This window comes from Ochotona curzoniae, unplaced genomic scaffold, assembly GCF_017591425.1.
Source record: "Ochotona curzoniae isolate NIBS_2020 unplaced genomic scaffold, NIBS_Ocur_1.0 contig_1482, whole genome shotgun sequence".
NCBI lineage: Eukaryota > Metazoa > Chordata > Mammalia > Lagomorpha > Ochotonidae > Ochotona > Ochotona curzoniae.
The window spans coordinates 1,219,305-1,225,304 of record NW_024465100.1 but is presented as its reverse complement, the minus strand read 5'-3'; the positions used below and the strand labels follow the sequence as shown (position 1 = coordinate 1,225,304).

At 45.7% G+C, this 6,000-nt stretch overlaps 1 protein-coding gene across 7 annotated transcripts in view; it reads left to right on the top strand.

The window, feature by feature from the left end:
* Positions 1-832: 832 nt before the first annotated feature.
* Positions 833-6,000, top strand: part of GPR19 (G protein-coupled receptor 19) — a 30,249-nt gene continuing 25,081 nt past the window's right edge. Inside the window, exons 1-3 of one of the 7 annotated variants that reach the window (XR_005882362.1) lie at positions 833-1,290; positions 1,768-1,820; positions 5,110-5,134. The gene's annotated coding sequence lies outside the window, so the exon portion shown is untranslated. Of the gene's footprint in view, positions 1,291-1,767; positions 1,821-4,727; positions 4,750-5,109; positions 5,140-5,328; positions 5,364-6,000 lie in introns of those variants that run through there. The other 6 variants (XR_005882361.1, XR_005882359.1, XR_005882356.1 and 3 more) reach the window with 6 other exon arrangements.

Below are 6,000 nucleotides of genomic sequence, written 5' to 3'. Positions count from 1 at the left end.
GAAATGCTAGACACCTCTCTTTTTTAGTGTCAAAATTTGCATGGCTGCCTTTCTTATGCAGCTTCAAGAGCCAGCCTTCATTTGGTTGAGGCCTTTGGTTTAGGCTTATTGGCATGGGTGCCGTCTCACAGCCTGTATTTTCAATAGCTCCCTAAATATTTACCGCGCGTCGGGCTGCCTGCGGCTGCCTGCCGTGTCTCCTGGAAGGGAGCGCAGCGCTGTCTTCGCTTTCCCTGACAGCGATTTCTGAGTGCTCAAACTTTCATTAAAGTTCTGATTTTTCACTGTCTTCAAGTTCGTAACCTGTCCTGTTTTAAACTCCGGATGGCCTTCCAAGACGAAAACATGATTTTCATTAAGAATCACGTCAGGAAGCCGGACCGGCCAGTCGCCCCACGGCGTAAACACACCGCGGCGCAGGCGCAGTGCCGCGGGGAGGGGGGGCGGCTTGGTGTGTAGCCCGTGGGATGTTTTGTGTAGTGAAAACACGAAAATAAAACACTGGATTCTAACGTGACAAATCGATACACTTTTTTTTTTTCTTGAATAGTTTTACTTTTCTCTTTGGTTTCTGAGGAACTGGCGGTGAGGACTCCTGGGCCTCCCGGAGGATAGTCCTTCATAGAATTACATTAATCTAATTTATTCTTGCCACGGAGTCTGGATTTGTCTTTTTTGGACTGCAGCACGAAAGCACTGGGGCCGGAAAGAAAAAAAAATGCGATGGGGCGGGCACGACAACACCGCAGAACACAGTTGCTGGGCTTCGTACTTTCCCAAACACCGCGAGATCTGCCCGCTGAGAAACGAGACTGCCCCTCCCCCAGAGGACTTCCGCGCATGCGCCGCGCCTTTAGCGCGCAAAAATTTCAAAATGTTGCTCCGGGTGTTGAGAGGCGGCCAAGTGTGGTCCTCAGGAAGTGTCCATCACGTTGATCCGATGTATTCGAGTACATAACCCAACATTCTTCCAACCTTTGCCGTCGAATCTCCACATTGCCTGTGTGGTGCGTCTTCCTTTCTTTCCGCTTTTGTATCTGAAGTCTGAGGCTTCAGCGAACAGCCGAAGGAACAGCCGTGGGAGAGCCAGTCACGGTTTAAAAATCAGTGATGTGGTTTTCGTTGTTTGGAAAAATCACTCTGGGAGCGACATAAAAAGAGAAATGAAAGGGGCCAAGGAGTTTTTTTTTTTTTTTTTTTTTTTTTCTCTTCAGGAGACGAGGAGAAGATGTGACCCGAGGTAACAGTGGGAAGAAGATAGGAAAGTTTGGGAAGATAGGAATATTTGAGGTAAATCAAAGTTGACCTTGTATATGAAAATACTTCCAAAAGTTCGTGGAAAATGAAAGTTTAAAGATAAATTTATTGTGGTAGCAAAAATTTGAAATTCATGCATATGTGGGCCTTCCAAGAAGTTTGTGGAAAATATCTTAAAAATTATGCATAGGTTTAAAATTTTTCCATTGTTTTGCACAATCAGCTTCCTTTTAGTTCTGTTTTGCATGAATTTGTCGAGGTACTGTGGTAGCGTATCTGAGAGACAGAACTGTTGATAGTTCTTTGCGCACTCAAGAAATGTTACATTTATCCTGTGGTATATGGTATCTAGGTAGAACTGGGGAAATGAGCGAAACAAGGAAGATTCCAAAGCCATTGTCCTGAGGAAAGGCTGCTGTGGGCAGGGGAAGGCTAGACAAAACTGCAGAAGTCAGGAATTTGAGACGAGTCTTGAGGGAAGCTGACTAACTTGACATCTTTTTCTCCCAGGACCCACAGGACGCCTGTGCAAGCACTGGATTTTTCTGTACAATGTCACTAAGGTACTATTCACCAGAAATGTTCTCCTTTCGATGGACTCTGGCCTCTACTGCATCTACCCACCAGCTACACCTCTCAGCCAACAGGAAATGTGGATTTCATGGAATAAGACATGACATGTTAGCTACTGTATCCCAGGCACATTATAAAAACAGCTACTTTCAGGGGTGGGAGACGTGTAGCAGGTAAAGCCGCTGCTTAGGATGCCCCTATGGCATCGTGGAGTGTTGGTTCAGGTTCTGGCCTCTCCACTTCTTCTTTTTACAGATTTACTTATTTGTATTTGACAGAGTTACAGAGAGAGGGGATAGGGAGAGAGAGATCTTCATCTGCTGGTTCACTCCCCAAGTAGCTACAATGGCCAGAGTCGAGCCAATCCAAAGCTAGGATCCAGCAACTTATTCCAGGTCACCCAAGTGGATACATGGGCCCAAGGCCTTGGGTCATCCTCTGCTGCTTTAGCAGGCTAGAAGCAGGGAGCTGGATTGGGAAGTGCAGCCACCCAGACTAGAAGCGGCACCCATAGGGGTTGTTGGTGCCACAGGCAGAGGGTTTCCTTGTGATGCTACCCCATGGGCTCCACAGCCTTTCCACTTGGAGTTCATGTTCCTGCCAATGCATCTGGGCAGCAGGGGTGATGGATCACATGACCCAAGTGAGTCTCTGTCACTCACATGAAAGACCTGCATGGAGTTCCTGACGTAATTTCCTGCCCGCAGTCCTAGCTGTTAGGAGCGTGGAGAATCAGAGAGTGTGTTGGGATGGAAGCTCCCTCTCTTTCTGCTTTTTCTCTGTCACTCTGCCTTTAAATTAAATAAATCTTTTTTTAAAGTACATAATTCTAGACTCTAGCTTTCTAGTTCATTAGCTGTTAGAATCTATCTTGACATTGGCAGCAATCCTTTGCAAATTAGCCAGTATAATTTGATTCTTTGCATGTTCTCTGGAGTATAAAGCAGAGGAATGCTGATGGAGTATGTAATTTTAGTAAGCCTAGCAAAGGAATGGCCAACAGGTGAGCAATATAGTTGTATTTGTAACAAAAACTAAATATGGAAAGGCGCAGGGTTGATGTTAGCAGTGATGGAGAAGGATCCAGGTATTAGTATATAGAAAAGAAGTACTTTGGCAAGGAGCCAGACATGACAGATCCCCTATCAAGTTCTCCTTATACAACTTGACATCTTTTTGGCAGCCTAGAGCATGTCCTGTCAGATGGACTACATGTGTGGAATTCAAGAGAAAATGCTTTAGGCAAAATCCATGAATGCAATAGAATAGGATTTCTGGGTTGAAACTTGGGTGTCTTGTAGGGGGCAAGATCATCATCCAACTGTACGAGGCGTGACAGCTCCAAATGAGGCCATAGAAAGTGTGCAGAACTGGAACTGGGATGCAGGGTCTGGCTCTGGGTTTGCCAGTCACTCTGTGTGACCACTGGGAACCTCTCTCTCCCAGCTCTACATAAAGATAATAGTGTCTATTTTGTATGATTATTTTAACGACAACGTGATGTACATGTTGAAAAGACCATATGAGTTGCCAGCGTAGAATTTGGTATACAGTACATGATCAATCTGAGCTTCTTGCTTGAGCCTCCCACTGCATGTGTGCTTGTCCCCTAGCAGTTGGATTGTGGGTGCTCCTGAAGCAGAGGTCCATCTGTGTATACAGAATGGATAGATAGGATAGATTCTCTACCTTAGAATCACCTGGGCAGCCTTTAAAAATGCTAATGGCCAAACTTTAGTCTAGATCCATTAAATCAGAATCTCTGAAATTAGGACACAGAACTCAGTATTTTTTTAAAGCTCTCCATTGAACCCTGCTAAGATGGGTAGTTGTGTACCTGAACATGTTTTAAAGAGATAAAGGCTGGAGTTTGACATGAAGGGCATCATAAGCTTTATTAAGGAGGGAGGCCACTATGACGTGAAGTAGACACATTGGTTTGAGAAAAATCAGTGTGGAATCACTAATTTGTATGCCAGAAATAAACAGAATTTGCTAGAGTTGGCAGACAACCTCCCAGGTTGGTGCTTTGATATAGCACAGACAACACAGATGATGATGTCTGTTGATTTTCCATTTGGTGACTCTTGGACCATCAACAGGTGTGATGGTGGTAGTGGCATGGGATGAACTTTTGCCACTGCTGTGCTGTATTGGTTGGAGAAGGCATCAAGAGATGCCTTTTGAGGGTATGCATGTGGGTGTTTTCCTCCACAGGTCGGTACTTCTTCCTATAGACTGTCAGGGTTGATGTGGCTACTTTGACCACATACATGGTTTTTTGGTACTGACAGATAAAATGGTTTTCAGTTCTATCATTATAGCCTTTTGGTGAATAAACAACTCCTTAGAATAGGAGAGTTATCATATCTGGGTCAGAAATACACGCTTCTAAGAAACAAGGTGCTTTCTAGTAAGACAACTGGTTCCTTTTTTTTCAATTTAATTTTAGTTTAAATGTTGTTTACATAGTTAAGAATGTGCGCCCATTTGGGCTACCGATTAGGGTGGGGCGGGTTGAGAAATGGGAGGATGGGACAAATGTTTCCATTTTTTTTCCTTTTTCTCTATCTACAATACTGGGGGAAGGTTAGGGGACTGCTCTTTTGCTGCCAAACTGGATCAGCATCCAGAGTAATTTGATGTAATTTTAAAGACCCTGATGTGGGGAAGAATGTTCCAGGGGTGCTATTTGAGTGGTTTTGGAGGTGCTGAAACACTGTTGGTTTCATTGCTCCTGGGTTGAGAAAATCTTTCTATGGTCTGTTGGTTGACCCAGTCCACCTTAGTGCATCCGTGTATCCATATACTTGCTGCCAAAGCTTTCCAAAAGAGTTGTTCAACTTGTTCTGTTTTCCTTCATCTGCTGCGGCACTCGAATTCCTCTGCTGGCCTAGATGATCTGGTTGTCATGTCCCCTGTGTGCATCTGGAAGTGCTGTCCACTACACAGGCATCAGCACCTGAGGAGGCTCAGTCCCAGTACATGCGGTTCAAGGTTGGATCACATATGCTGTGATTTTTCCTGTGGCCAGAGTTTGAGTCCAGCAGTCTGGTTGGGGCATTCCCTAAAAAACCCCACCTGGGTGACCCCATACTTGACTCTTGTGTCAGTTCAGTGTCCAGTTCAGTCCATCACCAGCTTCAGCCCATGCACATACTGGTGAGTGCAGTAGCCTAGTCAGTTAGTTTTTCTTTCTTTCTCCCTCCTTCCTCCTTCCCTCCCTCCCTTCCTTCCTTTCTTTTAAGGTTTCTTTCTTTTTTTTTTTTTATTGGAAAGTCAGATTTACAGAGAGAAGAGTCGGAGAGAAAGATCTTCTGTCTGCTGGTTCACTCTCCAAATAGCTACAGCGGAGTTGAGCTGATCTGAAACCAGGAGCCAGGAGCTTCTTCCGAGTCTGTCATGCGGGTGCAGAATCCCAAGGATTTGGGCCATCCTCAACTGCTTTCCCAGACCACAAGCAGAGAGCTGGAAGAGATGTGGAACAGCTGGAACATAAACCGGCGCCCATATGGGATCCTGGAGTATGCAAGGTGAGGACTTAAGTCACTAGGCTACTGTGCTGGGCACATGCTTGGTCAATTTCAACTCCAGCTCCATCTCCCATGCAAAACAAGGATGCTGTAGACTACCTCAGTCCAGTCTGTCACAAATCTAGCCCTTACTCATTCTGTTAGGAACTGCAGCCTAGTTGTGGCAACTCCCAGTAACTTCTACAAGACTTGTCCCCAGCCTTGGATCCTGTACGTGATGGCATGCTCAGCATCTAGTCCAGCTTGTCCCACATCCCATCTAGTCCTCATACATACTCATGAGTGCAGACCCACCTGCAGACCCAGTTTACACATATGCCAACAGGTGCTGTTGCCTTATCCACCCCTGCATAACCCCAGGCCTGGATCTCATGTTCACCAGTGGGAGCTGCAGCCTAGCAAAGGAGTGGCCACAGTTCCTCTACGAAGTCCACTCCTAGCCCCAGATCTTTTGCTTGCTGTGGTGTACTGTTGTCCAGCTTAACATGATTTGCACCCAGTTCTGGCATTTGCCAGTGGATGCTGAAGCAAAGCCTAGCTGATCTGCACTTACTCTAGCTCTTGCATGTGCCAATGCATGTGGTGACCTAGCCCAACTTGGCCTTGCCCCCTAACCAACTTACATGCAAGGCTGCGC